Source organism: Lycorma delicatula, chromosome 11, assembly GCF_047948215.1.
Source record: "Lycorma delicatula isolate Av1 chromosome 11, ASM4794821v1, whole genome shotgun sequence".
Taxonomy (NCBI): domain Eukaryota; kingdom Metazoa; phylum Arthropoda; class Insecta; order Hemiptera; family Fulgoridae; genus Lycorma; species Lycorma delicatula.
In genome coordinates, this window is record NC_134465.1 from 12,905,092 (window position 1) to 12,925,053 (window position 19,962).

The 19,962-nt window shown below is 31.1% G+C and overlaps 1 pseudogene; it reads left to right on the forward strand.

The window, feature by feature from the left end:
• The first annotated feature begins 1,455 nt into the window (after positions 1 to 1,455).
• The window catches only part of LOC142332410 (NEDD8 ultimate buster 1-like), a 35,735-nt pseudogene continuing 17,228 nt past the window's right edge, over positions 1,456 to 19,962 (forward strand).

Below are 19,962 nucleotides of genomic sequence, written 5' to 3' on the forward strand. Positions count from 1 at the left end.
ATTCGAGATATGATTAGGCATAAATGTGTCGCAGGGTTGAACATTGATCGGGGCCCGTGCGAAGTTAGGTACGATAATTAATTGTACTCACTGCAACTTAAGTGAAAAATAATACTGTTATCTTTTTTACCTCATACCGAGCGTGGGAACGCACGCGCAGGTTAAGAGTATTTCAGACGTTTTTTGTTGAAGCGAAATGTTTAAGCCTCGACATTTGTTATGTTACTCTATCTCTTGGAAGCAGGTCGTATTAAATATAAATTGATTCAGGCAACTTTTATTGCCACTTAGTATTTTTGTTTTATTTTACCTATATGTAACGGCTTGATTTATTTTTTGTTAATCGATGCGTTCCCGTAAACTGCGAGGGAACATTTTTGGAAAAAAGAAAATCAGTAAAGAAAGAATGCAACTCGATAAAGTTTCTTATGCGAATGTATTTACTTCCAAAAAAAGGGAAAACTGACTGGATTCCGCACATAACGCTGTTTAACACATTTCTATTTTTATGTTATATAAGTTCGATGTTTATTTCTTTGTTAACCCCTACAGGCTCATGCCCAAAATTAAAATTATTGTTGTTTTTTTTTTTAAATATGACAGTGAGGTAGATAAATATTTTCGTACGTAAAAAATTAACGGGATTCGTATCAAGAACCTTTGGGATATAAGTCAGTTACGTGATACATTTAATCTGATAAAGTAAAATGAAATGTACATTTTTTGTCAACCAGAACGGTAGTACTAAAAAAATAACCAGAAAATTGTATCCTGTTGCCATTGTAAAACGTATTATCTGTTGTCTGTTAGTTAAGCGCCTCAATTGACCTGACAGTTTCTAATGCAGTAAATTTTCTGTAAAAAAGATAATTTTCCCTTACATTTTTGGGTCGATGAAATCAAAAGAATGGATCTGCGATGTACAAAAAATATTTCGTTAAATTTTGAGTCTGTTGCGTAATTAAAGAATAATGGAGATCGCGCGCGCGCACACGCATTATATTTTTATTTAACTCTTACTCATATAGATGTTGTCAATTCGAGTAAAATAAATTAATAAAAAAAAGAACCGGTTATAAAAATTAGTTTAATTTAGTGCGAGATGACTTTGTAAATCATACAACAATAATCGACGGAAGAGCTCGGCGACATGCTGTCTACAATCCTGTTGCTATGAGAGGTTATTAACCCTCTCTATCAAACAACAGCTGTGTCCAAGGTTAAACTGCTGCTGCCGCCGTCCCGTACACGCGGATGTGCGCGTGAAATACTTTTTCATAATTTATTTTCTCTGGCAGTTGAAGATATTGTCGTTTGTCTAGACGCTCCCCACCACTGCGGTAGTGTAGAGGTGGGGAGCGACAGAAAAATTACGTGGACAGAATGAGATTATGAAATGTAACGGTCAGTCCGGGTTTGTTAGAAAAAGATTACAGATGGCGTCCGGTACGCAGTTCAATTTTGATCCTTGCGTCTGCGGTCACTCTTGATTTATTATCAACTATTATTATTTCTTATACATTGTTTTAGATAGGTGACATTCATTATCGGTTGAGGTAAGATGTTTTTTATATTATTTTAATATAATTTAAAATAAGTGTACTTTCTGTTCATCTTTCAGCTCATCTAATATTTGTAAGAACTATTAATATATGAATTTTCACCTTTCCTTTAAAATGCTGAATAGATAATATTACTAAATTCTATATGTGTTCTAGTTAGACAACATATTTAAAAATGTGAGTGTGTGCATATTAAAAATGTGCATTGTGAAATGTGATTTATGTATTTAAAAATGTAAACTTAATTAAAAGCATAAAACTATTGTAACACAGTGTAATGATTAATTCAAAGTAAATAAAGGAAGTGCTTAACAATACTTTATATAAATCCGCCCTGATTGTTCCTAGTGGTATGAAATTAGAAGTGCGTTTCACATGTAGAACTTTCATTAAGAAAGTTCACATGAGAATCAGTTTCATGAAGTTTCCAAAAATTTTCAAGTATAGTTGAATGATCTAAGTTATTGTTACTTGTAAAAAGGGGTGTAACAGTATTCTTATGTTTACAGTTAGTAGGAAGACAACCGGTGAAAGTATATTCTAGCTTAGTCTCTTGAATAACTTTAATTTTGGATAAATTCACGAGGTGAAACAAGATCTAAATAAAATTGGGCACTGATTAAATGATCTAGCCCGAAGGACTAAAAAATGGATAAGGCCAGATAATTAAATAATTATGTGAAATATCAGTTATATGTGAAGTTCTAATATTGTTTTATATATATGTATATATATATATATAAAACAATATTAGAACTTCACATATAACTGATATTTATATATATATATATATATATATATATATATATATACATATATATAAAATATGTTTATACATATATATATATATATATATACATATATATATATATATATATACATTGTAGCTTGGAAAATTAAATTTCCACTGGTTATCTTCAATAATAATTAAATTATGAATGAACAAAAATATTATTTTGGTGTTTTCTTCACTACATTGAAACTGGATTCGTAATTTACATTAACACCAATATCTATGTAATATTTGTGTAATTTAGTTTGACTTGTGATGTTTTTTGATCATATTAATAATTGTAATCATTAAGGACAAGGAACAAAATTATGTCAAAAGAAAATCAATTAAGGACTCTATTACAAGAATTGGATTATTCGCAGAGATTAAATAATCAAGAACATTCTGTAGACACAGTTATTAAACAATTACAATTGCAACTTATCAATTTACCATTGTTTAAAGGTGACATTCTTGAATGGCCTCACTTTTTTAATGTATTGAAGATTAAATCCACAATATTTAACAAATATTCAAAAATTACATTATTTACATTTGTCAGTAAAAGACAAAATCTTAGCAATTATTCAAAATCTTCCAATAATTGATGAAAATTATAAAATCACATTAGATTTATTGATAAAACAATTTGATAATAAATCTATGATTGAATATTTTAATGCAGATTGCATTTTAAAAATAATTTTTTTTGAAAATAGAATCAGATCTTCCATCTAAATTCATTAATGACATTTCTTCGTTTGTCAACTCGCTTGAAGGAATGCAACTTCTAGTTTACATATTTGAATTCATCGTAATTTAATTTCTAACACGGCTAGATTATAGTACTGCCAGATTAGGGAATTCAGTTTAGGAAATGGAAATTTTAAAATACAACAATGCATTTAAATTTCATCACAAATATCCTACTTCAAACGTTAACAACATTCATAAACTACATAATGCAAGTTACTATTCTAGATCTAACATTAAACATAAGAATACTGTTACATTCCTATAAATATATAAAGGTACAGCTTGAGGATACTACAGTGTCCCAGAACCAAGTTTATATATGGACCAAACAATTTAAGGGTGGACAAGAAAGTGTAGAAAACAAAAGTCATGATCCAAGGTAAGTCTCACAGCTGACAACATCCATATCGTTCAAGAGCTTATTGAAGGTGATCATCGGTTCACTGTTGAAGAAATCGGATCAGAAGTGGGTATCAGCTGTGGGAGTGCTCAATCCATTATCACTGATCATCTTGGCTTTAGAAAAATTAGTGCTCAATGGGTTCTGAGGTTTTTGGTTGAAAATCAAAAACCAGGTCAGTTTGGAGATTTATGAGAGTCTTCTGAATCAATTTCGGCAAGAAGGGGATGATTTTTTAAGGTGTATTGTCACATGTGATGACACATGGGTCCATCATTACACTCCGGAGTCAAAAATGGCAATTGAGGTATGTCGAAGGAAGTATGAGGGCTGTCCAGTGAAAGCCAAAACCTGTCTTTTAGCCGGAAAAGTTCTTCCAATGATTTTTTTTTCACTTCCACGGAAGTTTATTCATTGATTTTCTCCACAATCAAGAAACTGTGAATGCGGCTTACTATTGCCAGCTGCTAGTCAACGAAAGCCACCTACTGAAACAGTAGACACTTGTATGCCCATCAGAGATGTCATCCTTCATGTGTATATTATTAATTAATAAATTTATTAAAAAAAATTACTGTTTATATATGATTCACCCTTGTACACACGTTGCTTTTCCAAGTTTCTCCAAATATCATTTAAAATATATTTGTAATAATTTACACATTTATTAGATACAGTGAGCTTGTGTCACTGCTCACGTACTGTCTTGAGTTACAGCACATCTATTATGGCCTAGATGTTGTAACACATGATTGTACCAACTTCAATGAGTAATTAATATTAACCTTTGTTCTGATTACTGATCATATAAACATACATAATCTTTGAATGTTCAATATATTACCAAAAAATTAGTTAAAAAAAATTAGGATTTGGTTTAAAAATTATTATTAAGTAGGACTTATGGTATAGAGTAAATTTCTAACCTTTATTTATTTATTTTTTTCTTTTGTTAAAGGGTAAAACTGATATCTAGTGGCAAAGTTCTGGTAGATTATATGACCTTAGAGGCTCAAGGTCTTAAAAATGGTGTACAAATAATGGCAGTAATTTTATCAGAAAACCACTCTGACCTTCAGGTAAGTTATTTATAGATTTTTTTTGTAGATATTAATATTTTAAAAATATTATAGAATCATACACTTTACAAGATGCTTCTTCAACTTAGTTCCATCTTACTATAAAATAACTGTTTCAGTGTATTAAACATGTTTCAGTTTTCATTCTTTTGTAGACACATTCTGGCTTTTTGACAGCTATACTCGTTCCTTATGTTATCTTTTTCTTTCATATTTAGCCTCTGGAAATCACTGTCAGTATTACTTCAGAGGATGATATTTATGAGTATAAGTGAAGTGTAATCTTGTGCAGTCTCAGGTCAATCATTTCTGAGATGTGTGGTTAATTGAATCCCAACCACCAAAGAACACCAGTATCCACGATCTAGTATTCAAATCCATATAAAAGTGACTGCCTTTACTAGGACATGAACATTGGAATTCTCGACTTTGAAATCAGCTGATTTGCAAAGACGTGTTCACCACTAGATTAACTCGTTGTGGGTTCCTTATGTCCTAACTATTATTTTCTTACCATATTCTTCTAAGCGTCTTCTAATTTTTAAGTAATTTCTTGAATATCTTTAAAAACACTGACAAATTATAAACCTTAAAAAAATTCTACCTTGAACTTTTGAAGTGGAAGGCCAGCTGGACCAGGGGTTATCTTTGATTGATTTGTGGCCATCTTTGAATGTACAGCTTGAAAGCTGTTTTTAAGAGTTCTTTAAGTATCCAAAGGTGATTTCCCGGTATTCAAATGAAATTTGACTCAAACTTGTTATGTTTTTTCATCCATTTTGTGAAATCAATAATCTGCCAAGAATTAAAAACTTGTCTTCACTCGCCAGGATACTACTCTCTACTGAACAAAGATATCGCAGTGATTTTTTCAGTAAGTTTCAAGGATAAAACAAGTTTCCCCTTACACATCTGCAGGCAAACCCCCCCACCTCTTCTTATTGAGCATTGGCAGCACCTGTCTTAAAATTGTCCAATCACATCTCATTATATATGCGTCTGTATATTTTTTTTGATGCTGTAATATATATGAAATAATTAGTGAATGTGCATTAATATAATAGTAAATTATTTTTATGTAACTGGATAAATAATACTTAGCCGGTAAAGAACTGATACCAGTATATTTGAACTCTGCATATATGCAGCGTGTAACAGATTAATTACTGCAGTTCATCAAATCCATGTATGAATATCAACCACTGTCTTTATGAACTTTGCGATTTTTTGTGAATGCTTTTACCTTAGATAATCTGCCAAACTCAACCTCTCCACACCAGGCAAATCATTTTTAAAAAGTTATGAAATTTTTTTTTCTTTTAAAGTTATTTTATATATTTATAATTACTGGAGATATCTTCTATGTAATTATACATTTACAAGAAAAACTGTTTTTAAAAAAGCATAATTGAGATTTATAAATACATACAGAATGATTTTTATTTATATTTAAAATAGATTGTCTTACTTATATGTGGTGTATTTGTATGGTTTTAATGATATATATTAAATGATACTATGTACTGTTGGAGAAATTTTATAGATATAAGGTTTTTTTTTTTTTTAGAAAAAACTAACTTGAACATTTTAGTAAAAAAATATCATTCAGCAAACTAAATTATCATTGGAAACGTTCATGTAAAAGACTTACAAAATTATTTTACAAAACACATTAACTACTTATTTAAAGTAAAGACGTTTTAATTTTACCTGAAAATTTAGGAACATTTGAACTAGTTTTATAAAAACTTTATGTGAATTAGACAGTTTATTTTTTGCGTCAAGGATTTGAAGCATGAAATCCGTTCGTTTTCTCATCCTTCGTTTTCTTCATGGGAATATAACTGAATTTAGAATGCAGTGTGATCAGGTACATCTTCCCTGGTTAATATTTCACCCACCATGATGTGTTCAGTACATAACTTCATCTTACATCTTCCCTGGTTAATATTTCACCCACCATGACGTGTTCAGTACATAACTTCATCTTCTGTTCTTCACAATCTTCATATTGCAACCTATATCTTCACTATATAAATCCGGTTGGATAGATTTTTTTTAAATCAGTAGAAGCATCAAAGGAGCATGTTTTAAAGACAACAGAGCATGTACTAAGGACTGTATTGGACAATGCACAAATTTAGAATTTAACCTAAAAGCCAAACCATAAGCATGTAGGACACACAATTAGCAAAATCCTTTATATGTGATCTGGAGGTTTACCTGACAAGCTCATTCCTGATGAGTTATTTTCCTTAATTTGCTCATCATCATACTCACACAAACCACAGTCCGTCTGATCTAATTACTAACTGTAATTTATCAAGCCATACATTACTTACGAGCAAAGTACATGGACTGTATCTTAACTTACCTAAGTATATGGACTGTGACTTCACTAATTGTTGTCACTTTATATTTAATGATAGGGTTGTAACTAAAGTGTAATTCAACAATATCTTTCAAATACATTTGTCTTAGATACTAGACAAAGGTATTGATTTTCTAGTTAGGTACTACCTAACTTTTGTTAGATATTTATATCTAACAAAATTCATCATATACTTTCCCGACTTAACAACATCAGTTGAGTTTTTTATTTGTTTTCTCAACTGGAAAATCCTCTGGATGGTGAAAAATACAATAATGCTGATGACATGTTGACCAATGTGATAACGTCATCATAAATTCATCACCAGTGCAATGAAGCATTGAAAAATGCTTTGGAGGGGAATAGATATAACAATGTCAATTACATGATGGCCAGTGTGATGAGGGGATGGTTTCTTAAAGTGGATATCAGGAATATTTCCAATAAATTTATAGTTTGTAAAAGTGTGTAGCTACTGAAGGAAACTACTTTATAAGAAATGTACACTAACAAATTTTTATGTGGGGAATTTTTTGAACCTATCCTTTATAATTAAGCTACATAAGATTAGGTTTGAGAACATAATGATTTAACATAGTTTTTGTATTTTGTTGTGGTACCATAATAGTAGCTGTTTTGATCCTTAGAGATTGTATCATTTACTTGTTTGTAAAGATATATATATATATATTAAAAATATATAAATTTATATATACAAATAAATATATATTATGACATGATGTCTATGTAAGTCTATATATATATATTGACTCGGTTTCTTTTTTATATAATTACCTGTTTTTTTAAGGAATATGAAAAAAGAGTGAAAATGTTGGAAACTATGAAAGATGATGTTAAGTTATTGACTAGAAGAGTTGATAATGAAGTAGATCCCTATTTACAGGTCAGTAAAAGCTTACTCCTATTTAATAAAATTGAGTTTTTGTGTATGCCCTTCAGGTGATGTAATAATGTCAAGTAGTCTGCACATCATAGTTCCAAAAGCAGGTATAGGTTGTGTGAGGTTGAATAATTTGAAATGTTTTGAAAGAGTGTCTAACATTGTCAATTTTATGTATATTTTAAATGTATGTTGATTTTTTTTTTTTTTTTAATAATTATCATTTAATAATTTCTTGACCTAGTTAATACATCTCTTCAGTTAACTAGGCTGTATGATTTCGGTTCTCTTTTTGGATTCATTATGTTTTGCGAGAATTTGAACCAAAACAAGTTTTTGTAGCTCTTCAACTGATTTCTGTTTTTTTTTTTTTTTTATGAGTAACAGCATTAACTGACAAGTATATATTTTTTTATTACCTTAGACATTTATTATAGAGGTGTTCTGTCTACTCAAACTTGGATCAGAGTTATAAAAATATTGTATAACTTATAACATGCTCTTATATTTTCTTTTCAATGAATAGTTATTAATAAAACCATTATTGAAGTATAAGGTTTTTCCAAGTGGTTGTATACCAATTCATATGAGTATCATTCTGGTTGAATGTGGGAAAGAAGTTTCACTGGATTGGCTGGAATAAAATTTTCTGTGGTTAAGAATAAATTAATTATAATTGTAAATATTATTAGTTAATTATTATTTCTATATCATTAATGAATGAGTAGAACGGAATGTTTTTTGCTCTTATTGATTTGATGATCCTGTTTCATGTAAAAAAAATTATATGTGCTCTAATTATTACTGGTAAAATGAATGGTAAAATAAAGTGGAATGCATAAAAAAATCTCTTTAAAGTTGGATTTTCTACTGCAAAACTTACTCTGATTCCTTGAATAATTTTTTCTCCTGCATAAGGGATTGCTGAAAAATTACTGTTACTTCTCAAAATATGTTACCCTCAAGGTAAAAGATAGCCTAAAAATGATATTTATTGTGGTTTATTGTTTGGAGTCTAATAGACTCCAAAATTAGATTAATTAAATAGGTAAAAAAAAAATTAGTTGAGTTTTATAGAATTGTGAAACCCCTATTCAAGGGGACTATTTTAATGATTCTAATATGTTTAAAATTATTATTATTAAATAAATTAAAATCATAATTCAACAATTTTTTTTCAGAATTGGGGAATGTAGGATTAAAAAGGTTTTTTTGAGACTTTTGCACAAAAACAATTTTTTTTCTTCAGTCATTTGACTGGTTTGAATGCAGCTTTCCAGGATCCCTTATCTAGTGCTAGTCGTTTCATTTCGGTATACCCCCTATATTCTACATCCCTAACAATTTGTTTTACATATTCTAAAAGTTGCCTGCCTACATAATTTTTTCCTTCTACCTGTCCCTCCAATATTAAAACGACTATTCCAGGATGCCTTAATATGTGGCCTATAAGTCTGTCTCGTTTTTTAGCTATATTTTTCCAAATGCTTCTTTCTTCATCTATTTGCCGCAACACCTCCTCATTTGTCACTTTATCCACCCATCTGATTTTTAACATTCTCCTATAGCACCACATTGCAAAAGCTTCTAATCTTTTCTTCTCAGATATTCCGATTGTGCAAGTTTCACTTCCATATAAAGGGACACTCCAAACATATACTTTCAAAAATCTTTTCCTGACATTTAAATTAATTTTTTATGTAAACAAATTATATTTCTTACTGAAGGCTCGTTTCGCTTGTGCTATTCAGCATTTTATATCGCTTCTGCTTCATCCATCTTTAGTAATTCTACTTCCCAAATAACAAAATTCTTCTACCTCCATAATCTTTTCTCCTCCTATTTTCACATTCAGTGGTCCATCTTTGTTATTTCTACTATATTTCATTACTTTTGTTTTGTTCTTGTTAAATTAAATAAATAATTTTTAGGCATTTATAATTTAAAATTTAAAAAAAAATTGATATGGTGCTCCCTAACTCCAGGGGGAGTAATTGGGTAAAATTAATCTTAAAAAAATGTAAAAGTGGTATTGTACAGCAAAGTGACAGCACTAAATTGAAAAAGTAAAAATATATAGTCATAATTTTAGATAAATTCAAATGTGATTTTTTAGGAAGGGGTGGCAGTTTTTTGTAACTATACCAACAAACAATCCTATCCCCAAAAATTAGGGATAATGAAATATCAATACTGTCACATTTTAAACACAATGAGTATGATATATTGTGTTTTTAAATTTTTTAAAAATTAAAAAAACGATTTTTCATTGCCATGTATTATAGAATTGGAATAAAGGAAAATTTTTATAATAATCTAAAGGTTCATTTGTGTAGGGAATATTCATGTAAGAATTTCCTATTAACTCCTTTTCTGAAGCAGGAAATATCTAAAAAATAAAAAAACAAATTCATTTTTTGGGTCTGGAGATTAATATTAAAAAATATTTGGAAAATTTGTTATCATCTTAAAATTGTTGGCTTCAACTTTTGTAAGAAAAGTGTTTTGATAAAATGCTTCATAAACATTTTTTTATTTTATTTTGACCAAAAAACTTGCACCTTTTTCCAATTTTTACAAAAATTTAATAAAATAAATTCCCCTGAGGACGGCATCTTCTTTCTGCGAAGTTGAATTTTTTCTACAAAGAAGAAAATCTATTTATAGAGTCCTGAATTATTAAACTTCAAACAGGCCAATATACGAGGCTGCACGCACAACAGAAACAGTTAAAAAATAAGGGCTGATGAGTTATAAATAGCGATCAGCAACATTGATTGGTTTGCACATGTACAGTAGCTTTAAATAGTCTGTTGGGCATGTAACCGCCACATTTGCCGTTAGTTCATTATTGTTTGCCTTTGTAAGTCATTGTTAAAATGAGTGTGGTAATAACTAATCCTGCCATTTGTGAAGATTGATCAGTGATTACATTTCTAAAAGCAAGAGAACATAATGCTAGTGCATCATCAGTTATGTGAAATATATGGGCCTATTGCAATGAGGTAAGGAAAAGTGAGACAATGATGTCATGAGTTTAAGGAAGGGCGTTCAAATATTCATGATGAACAGAGAAATGACAGGCCTAGTGTCCAGACTGACAATCTTGTTGAACATGTGAATGCAAAAGTGATAGAAAATAGTCGCTTTACAATTAGTAATTTTTCTCTAGAATTTCCAGAAGTTTCTAAGATAACTTTGTTGAGAATCGTAGGCTACTGTAAACTGTATGCATGATGGATGCAAAAAATGTTGACAAGTGCTCACAAAGATTACCAAATGACATCTGCATGTGGTTTTCTCTATTGCTTTAGCCATAAGGGAGACAGATTTATTTCGCACTGTCACTAGTGATGAAATGTGGATTTCATATGTCAGTGCTGAGACAAAAAAACAATCCTTGCAGCGGTTTCATTCTGGTTCATCTAAACTGAAAAAATTTAAACAAGCACAATTCAAAGGAAAATCACTTTCTAAACTTAGTCATGCCATTTAAAATCTCTCTGTAGAACCTTACTGTAACTCAAAACCTAATGAATAACAGAAATTTTAGTAAAGTAAGCCTAAATAATAACAAGAGACGATTACTTTCAATAAGAGATAATATAATATAATTTCACATTTTTGTTACTGATATTTTTTTTAAATGTTTAGATGCAAATATCATAGACAGAAACTTTATTAAAACAATTCATATTTTTTTAAAACACAAAAACAAATTTATTTTTTAAAAATCTACTAAAAAGGATGAAAATTAATAATTAATATAAGAGATATCATAAATGTGCCAAACAAGAGTGCAAAAAGTAATCAAGTCATCAGTACGGAAGAAATGCCATTCTATATACATAATTCTGTAGATAATTTAAGATTACCATTAATCACAGTGTAGGAAAATCAATCATGATACACATTCCAGTACTGGGTATTTGAAGGTATTGAGTGTAATTAATATGAGAATAAATGGTACATTGGCACTGTTTGTAGAAATTACAGCAAGGATATTTTCTCCTTCACTCAAGCCAAGAATTGTTTATGTCTGAATTGTTCACATCTTTGGATGACTAATTTGAAATATCAATGCAAATGGTGAGTTTCATTTTTTATTATCCAAATTTTCCTCCATACAGAACAAAAAAAAATAAACTTGACCCCTTGATTTGGGAGCTCTCCAATAATTATTTTTCATTCAATGTATGATGTACAATTTAGAACATTAAAAAACGTTTATACATAAAAAATTTTATTCGTCAAACACATTATCTAATTGTGTTTGTAATTGTTTCATAATGAGATGATGACATTTCATTACTAAGATAAGAGTAATTCTTTTTAATGATTGAATTGCCAAAAATTTGCAATGTAATAAGTTTTTCATGTTTATAATATTATAATTATATAATATTAATTAATTAATAAGGCACATTTACCTGAGAAAGTCATGTAATATTTTCCCAGATTTTTATCATCTACAGATGGGTTTTCTTCCCTCCTGCTACCTCAATTTTAATATCGAAAAGGATTTTTCACCAAAACTCCAGCCTTATAAATTTATAATTTTTGAAATTTGTTTTCTGTATGTTTATACAGAGTGTATCACAAAGTTCTCAGGACTTTCATAAACTATTCTAATTCTTAAAATAATGGGAAAAGTTCATATAACTATTTGTCCTAAAAGGCTTCGTTTACGTGTTAAGGCTAGTGAAGAAGGATTTAGCTCAGATTTCGCTATCCTTGTAAAATGAGGTCGTACTGAATTTTTTAGGACAATCATTAAGAGGTAGAATTATTGATTTCTTATAGATTTTGACCTGAAAAATTAAGTAAAATAGGTCCAGAACCATATCTGCAGTAGTTTTCTTGAGAAATCTGGGATGAAAACCAATAAGTTGGGGTATAAACCCTGTTTTTTTATGTTTGATATGCAATAACTTTGTTAAATGGGTAATAAATCCATAAAAAACCGTTTAAACAAAAACTTGTAAGAAATTTAATTCTGAACAAAATTGAGAAAGATAAGTGAATAAAACAGAAAGGTTAGAAAAATTCAAATGTTATTTTGAAACAGTACAGAAAAATACTTAATGTAAACAAAAACCAAATTCTTTTTTGGTGATGTGAAAAATAAAATTTACCATTAAAAATTGCTTTTAAAACATTTTCTAAAAACTGGAAATACAAAACAATTGTAAATAGAAATAAATAAAAATTACTTAATAAATTATTTCAAAATTGGCAATAAAATAACAACAGCTGATTAATAATTTGCAATACTGTATTAGTGTTTAAATTTTCTGTAAGGGACATTAAGTATATCAGGTACTGTGAACTATACTGTCGTTATTGAAGATCTATGAATTTTAGTTTGAATGTGATCAGTTTGCCATTGAAGTATTTACAACAAAGGAATACACTGATATTGTCTTCATTGTGGATGTGTGTAATGGTAATACTACAGTTGCTGCAGTAGAATATGAAATATCTTTTTCTGAATCGCAGGATTACAGATCCCAAAACAATTAGCGTGACTTTTTGCATCTTCAGGAAACAGATTCAGTACCTAGTATTCATACCAACTATGAATAATCTGTCCAACATTATGCTGTTATTGGTGAAATCATTATCAATGCAGTTCAGCACAGTCCAGGGATCAATGCATGATGTCTTTCTAAGCAGATTGGAGGACACTTAAACAAAACAAGTTTTATCCTTATCATAAACAGCCAGTTCAACATCTAACCCAGGAGACAGTCCACTTCACTTGGAGTTCTGCAACTGGTGGAATACAAATTGACAACTCTACAAGTACGTTTCATTTACTAGCGAGGCAAATTTCATTCAAGATGGTGTCAACAACTTATAGAATGAGCATACACGGGCAGAAGTAATCTCTTGTGAAACAGTGGAAGGCAATTTTCAACACTGATTTAGCGTCAATGTGTGGTGCACCCTTTTCACAATCAGCTGTTTGTACTGTTCATATTACCTGGCCACTTAAATGCTTGAGGTCTATTTGCACTTTCTTCAACAAGAATTGCTGCAACTACTTGAAGATGTTTCTCTAGCGCTGAGCCACTGCACTTCTCTTCTGCCATTTCCACTCACCTAAATCATCATTTCCCTGAGAAATGGATCTGTCATAAAAGTCCATGTTCCTAGTCGCCAAGATCACCTGATCTGACACCTTTAGATTTTTGTGTCTGGGAATGGATGAAAAATATTATCTACAAAACAAAAATACGTTCTCGTGAGGAATTAATTGTCCACATTATGGATGCCACTGAACAACTTAAGGGCAGTCCTGAACAACTAAAAAGAGAATCAAAAGCGTGCCAGGAAACGTGTTGAAAATGGTGTGTTTTATTTTTGAACATTTACTGTAAACTGGTATGTATAATCCGCATTGGTCTAGTGTACTATTTCTAAATAAAATTTGAATTTTTCTACCTTTTTTTGGTTTTATTCAACTTATTTTACAATATTTTATTCAGAATGAAATTCTCTACAAGTTTTGCTTAAAAGTTTTATGTGTTTATTATTCATTTAAAAAAGTTGTACGCCAAGTATAAAAAACAGGGTTTTACCCCAATTTATTGGTGTTCACCGTAGATTTCTCAAAAACTACTGCATATACAGTGCAGTAGTTTCTACTATTACTCTTCTAGGACCTATTTTATTCAATTTTTCCAGTCAAAAACCGATAAGAAATCACTAATTCTGCCACTTAATTATTATCTTAAAAATCTCAGTAATACCTCATTTCATCAGGGTATAACTGAATATATACGAGGTGCGACAATAAAGTAATGAGACTGATCTTTGACCTTGGTCTATAAGCTACTTCTAGTCCAAGCGGCACATTGATGCAACTGCTCAGTCGTGAGTTGTGCTGTAATAAATGAACACGTGTTTGTGTCTCTCGTCACAGAAATGAAACCGCAAAATATTGCGCAACGGTATGCCATTTCTTTTTGCGTTAAATCGAGTGAAAACACGACGACAACTTATGATAAGCTTCAGAAGGCTTTTGGAGAGGAGGTTATGTCAAGAGCTCAAGTTTTTCGGTGGCATAAAATTTTTAGTGAAGGCAGAACGACTGTTGAAGATGAAGACCGCAGTGGACGACCATCAACTTCACGGACAGATGTCAACTTGACCAGGGTGCGTGAAATCGTACGATCTGATCGAAGATTATCCGTGAAAATGATTTCAGAAGAACTCAACATCAATCGAGAAACGGTTCGTCTAATATTAACTGAAGATCTTGGTATGAGAAAGATTTGTGCAAAAATGGTCCCCAAAAAGTCATACAACAACAGCGAGAAACACGGAAAAATGTGGCAGCCGATCTGTTAGAGCAAACGGAAATCAATTCAGATTTGTTGAGCCGTGTTATCACTGGTGATGAAGGTTGGGTTTTTCAATACGATCCAGAAACAAAATGCCAAAGTTTGCGATGGTGCTCAAAGGGATCACCCAGACCAAAAAAGCTCGCATTTCAAAGTTAAAAGTGAAACGCATGCTTGTGTGCATCTTCGATTCCAAGGGAATTGTTCATAAAGAGCGGGTGCCTCCTGGACAAACAGTTAACCGATAATCTACAAAGAAATTTTAGAAAGACTTCGTAAACGAGTTCTTCGCGTCCGTGCCAACATTGCTGATAATTGGATTCTGCATCACGATAATGCGCCATCCCATACTGCTCTGTCAGTACAGCAGTTTTTAACCTCAAAACTACTTTCAGTACTACCACGCCACCTTATTCACCAGATATCGCTCTGTGCGACTTTTTTCTATTTCTAAGAGTCAAAATGGCGGTCAAGGGACACCATTTTCAAACAACACAAGATGTCCAAAAAGCTGTGACGAGGGTCTTGGAGGATATTACAGAAGATGAGTTCCAGAAATGTTACCATCAATGGCAGAAGCGCTGGAATAAGTATGTGCAATCAGAGGGGAACTACTTTGAAGGAGACAACACTAAACATGACTAAAACGGTAAGCAACATTTTTTTCACATCAGTCTCATTACTTTATTGTTGCACCTCGTATATATAGATTAAATGTACACAATTGAAAGTCTGATAAAACATGAACATTAAAACAATAAAACAAAATGAACATTACAGAACTTCACAAAATATAACCTTCCCCTTTTTCCCTTTCCTTTTCCCATTTTCCATTTTACCTATTTTCATTTTTACCATATTCCCTTTCACTTTCTCCCATTTCCCCTCTTTTCTCCCCATTCCTTCCCCCATTTATATTCTCCTTGTTTTCCTTTCCCCTTTTCTTTTGCCTCCCTTCCCCTTTCTGTTTTCTTTTCCCATTTTTTCCTTTTCCATTTTCCCCTTCTTTTCTTTTATCTTTTTCAATTTTTGCCTTTCTCACTTTTCCCCACCCATAAATTGTTCCAGTAGTTTTTTAGTCTATAGCACACACATATCAGAAACATTGAAATGGAATCGTAAAATATAGTAGGTATAGTGTGTATTGCTTTTACATCCAACAGATAGCAATGTTTTTCAAAAAAAACATGTTTTTACCTGTCTCAGGTGTGACATCTTAGGTATATAAAAACATGCACATATTCGAATGCAGTGTGTCAAAATTTCAAAGCAATCGGTGAAGAACTTTCGGAGATTGAAGACTTTGAACAAAGTAACATTTACATTTTTATTTATATAATAGAATAGGTTATGAAAGTCCTGGGAGAACTTCATGTTCCATTCTGTTATAAAAGATGTAATTCTAATTTTATTTCTATTACTAAATGAAAGAACTACTGTACTCTGCATAGTAAATTGTATTTATATAAAGTAATAGGTTGTTAATAAAAGTATTATAAAATTTAATAATAAATAAAAATTTTCTTTATTGTTTTTATTAATTTGTAACAGATAACTGACCAGGTTGGTAAAACTCTTGTTCTTCCACATAAAGAGAAAAAAGCTTTGTTATCAGCAATGGCACTACATGAAAAAGGAAAAGCTGCTCTTAAAAAGGATGAATTTGCTCTTGCACTCATATTTCTACTCGAAGCAGATAAGGAATTTAGGTTGGTTGTCATTTATTAACTAAATAATAATTAGTAGTAATATTCTAGTAAATATAGTAAATGGACAGAATATTATATAAATATTTATTGTTTATTAAATGTTATATAAAAAACAAAAATAAACTGTTTATAATTATGTATATTTATTTTACAGTTCTTGTAATTCTCAGCTGCTGAATTCTGTTGATAATTATGCATTACTTAATTTGGATATTGCATGGTGTTATCTTTGTTTGAAAAATGTTACCCAGTTACCAGACGCTGAAGAAAGATTGAAAATATGCGAATCAAAATTCAGATATAGTTATGGACCTAACTTAGAAAGAGTTGTAGCTTTAAAAGGAAGTTCTGGTAAGTTGATTAGTTTAAATACTAGAACAAGGTAGATCATTCTATCTATTCAATGATTATTTCATAAAGGTATACTTAAGTAGATGAAGGAAACCCAGCCTCATCCAAATTGTATTATAGTCGCCGATTACAATTATTGTGTAACTCCCAGATTGGAAATGGAAGTCACTGGAATAGGGTTGAGAGATATCTTTGTACATATCCGACTGAAAAAAATTTGATCTAGACACCACATGACTTCCTTGTATGCCTACTAAATTACATATATACATTTTTTAAAATGAAAAGTGCATAAAATTTTATTTCATTAATAACTTCCCTTTTTTTATTGTTATTATTGAATTATTATTTATTATATTTTTTTTTACGATCAGATATTAATAATTATTAATAAATCAATATATTTAAATTAAAATAAAAAGTTAAAAAATTGGAGATGAAGTCTGATTCGAACTGATGTGCCTTCCCCTTTTAAGATCCAAATATTTCATTAATTAAAATTTCATTTGACTATAACTCTGGAACCAATGGAAATAACCCCAAAATCTAATTTTTTTTGGATTTTGGGCTTTTTTGGACACTTTCAGTCAATTGCAATCAAAAGGGGGGGGGGGTGCACAACTAGATGTTACTACAGACCTAAATCCAAAATTTCAACATCATACAGCTAATCATTTTTGAGTTATGTGAAATACATATGTATGTACAGACATCATGCCAAAACTAGTCAAAATGGATTCAGGGATGATCAAAATGGATATTTTTGTTGAATTCTGAAAACTGAAATTTTTTGCAATCACAATACTTCCTTTACTTCGTACAAGGAAATAAAAAATAAATTATAAAATAAGGGTTTGAGGAGTGATATCAAATACCCTCTAGCAAGAAATGTATACTTCTTAAAGATGACAATAGGCAGCATATATATGTGTTTTTTTCCTATATGTTTTTTCAGGATTTCCTAAGGAAACTCCTTATCTATAATTGTAGTGACATGTGAAAGGAAGTAATGTATAAGTTGTGTCAGTGCAATAGTTTCTGAAAACTTTATTATTGATGATGATTATTAAGCAGTTAAAAAGTGCACTTATCTTTTTTTATAGATTGTCTGCATTTTCCTCTTGGTAATTTTTTTCAAAAACAGTTTAGAAATGTTAATTTTTCTGGTAGTCAGCCCTCTTGTTTTTAATATTTATTTGATTTAGCTTTAAAAACTAAGGATTTTTTTAATCCTGCTTATATTAATGTTTTAAATTTATTCTGTAGAGAAAAAATATTTCTGAGGCTTATCATTAATTTAATCATAAAAAGTATGTCCACCAAAGAGGTGATTTAAATGCCAAATATAATCGGTTAAATTTTGAAATAAAATGTTTTTTTTTCTAAGAGATTCTGATTCAACAATCTGTGGGATCAAACACAGGATCATCAAATAAAATTTTGTTTTTTTTTTAAATAACCTGTGTTTTTATAAACATACCAATATTTTTGTAGTAAATATTTGTATAAATATTGAATATTTATATCTTCTGTAACTATAAAGCAACTTGTCCTAACTGGCTGATTCATTAACACCTATTAAAAACTACTGAAGATAAATTAATGAAAATTTGTATATTGATTTTTTTAAATTCCAAGTTTAAAGGGTTGAAATGGAGTATCAATGAAATTACAATTTTTTTTTTTAAATTTACAGTAACAAATGATAACAACTTGATTTTTAGTGTGTCTAATCTTCATGTGAATGTTTTAAAGCTAATTTTTAGATTTTTTAATTTCCATGTTAAAGGGTTAAAGGGATTCCATCCTTGGCTCTTGTAGTGAAAGGTTGTGTCTTATTGTGCTCTGTGATTGTGAGTTGTAACCAGTCCAGCCAGGTGTTCAACAGTTCTTCTACCTGCGTCGCCAGACAATGTGAGAAGGGTCTGCTAGGACATCAGCCGGGCGGCCAGCTACCTGGATTACAGGCCAGTTACATTAAGAAAAGGATAATCCTTTTCTTAATTTTATTTCTATTCTATTCAAATTTCTATAATAATGTAAAGTGAACTCTTGTAGTCATTACGAACACATTAAGTTAATAGCCTATTATTATAGGACTATTGTGCTGATTTTAAAATAATTTTATTTTAAATTGTTTGATATAATCTGTACCTATTTAGGTCTACAGGTTATATCTTGTTTTGATTTTTCTTGTCAGTGGTTTTATTTTGCAGCAAGTGTACATTAAGAAGTGTTTAATTAAGTTTAATTTTAATTTTTAAATCTTATTCTTTATTTTTCCTCAATGGAAGGAAAAGTAAGGCCTGCCCCGCCCCGTTCTCCCACCCCGGAACTGTCCGTCGGTGGAGAGGAAAGCGGGTCTGGCGCTAGGAAGCGCCAGAAACGCCGGGACTCCGCGCCTCCTATGGAGACGGAGCCCGTAGCGGGCTGCAGCAAGGCTGCAGCAGCCACCAACCCGCAGGCTGATGATGGGGCCCCATCACAGCCTGCTACCGTCAGGCGGGAGAAAATCCCGCCAATAATGCTGGACTGCCCGAAGGAGTGGCCAGCATTAGCGCGCGACATTAAGTCGCGGATCGGGGGGCGCCTGGTGGCTAAAAGCACCGGGCTCTCGATAAGGCTGCAGCTGGGCAGCGAGGCGGATTACCGGGCGGTGCAGAGTTTTCTGCACTCGAAGGGAATCGCCTTTCACTCCTTTCAGCTCCCGAA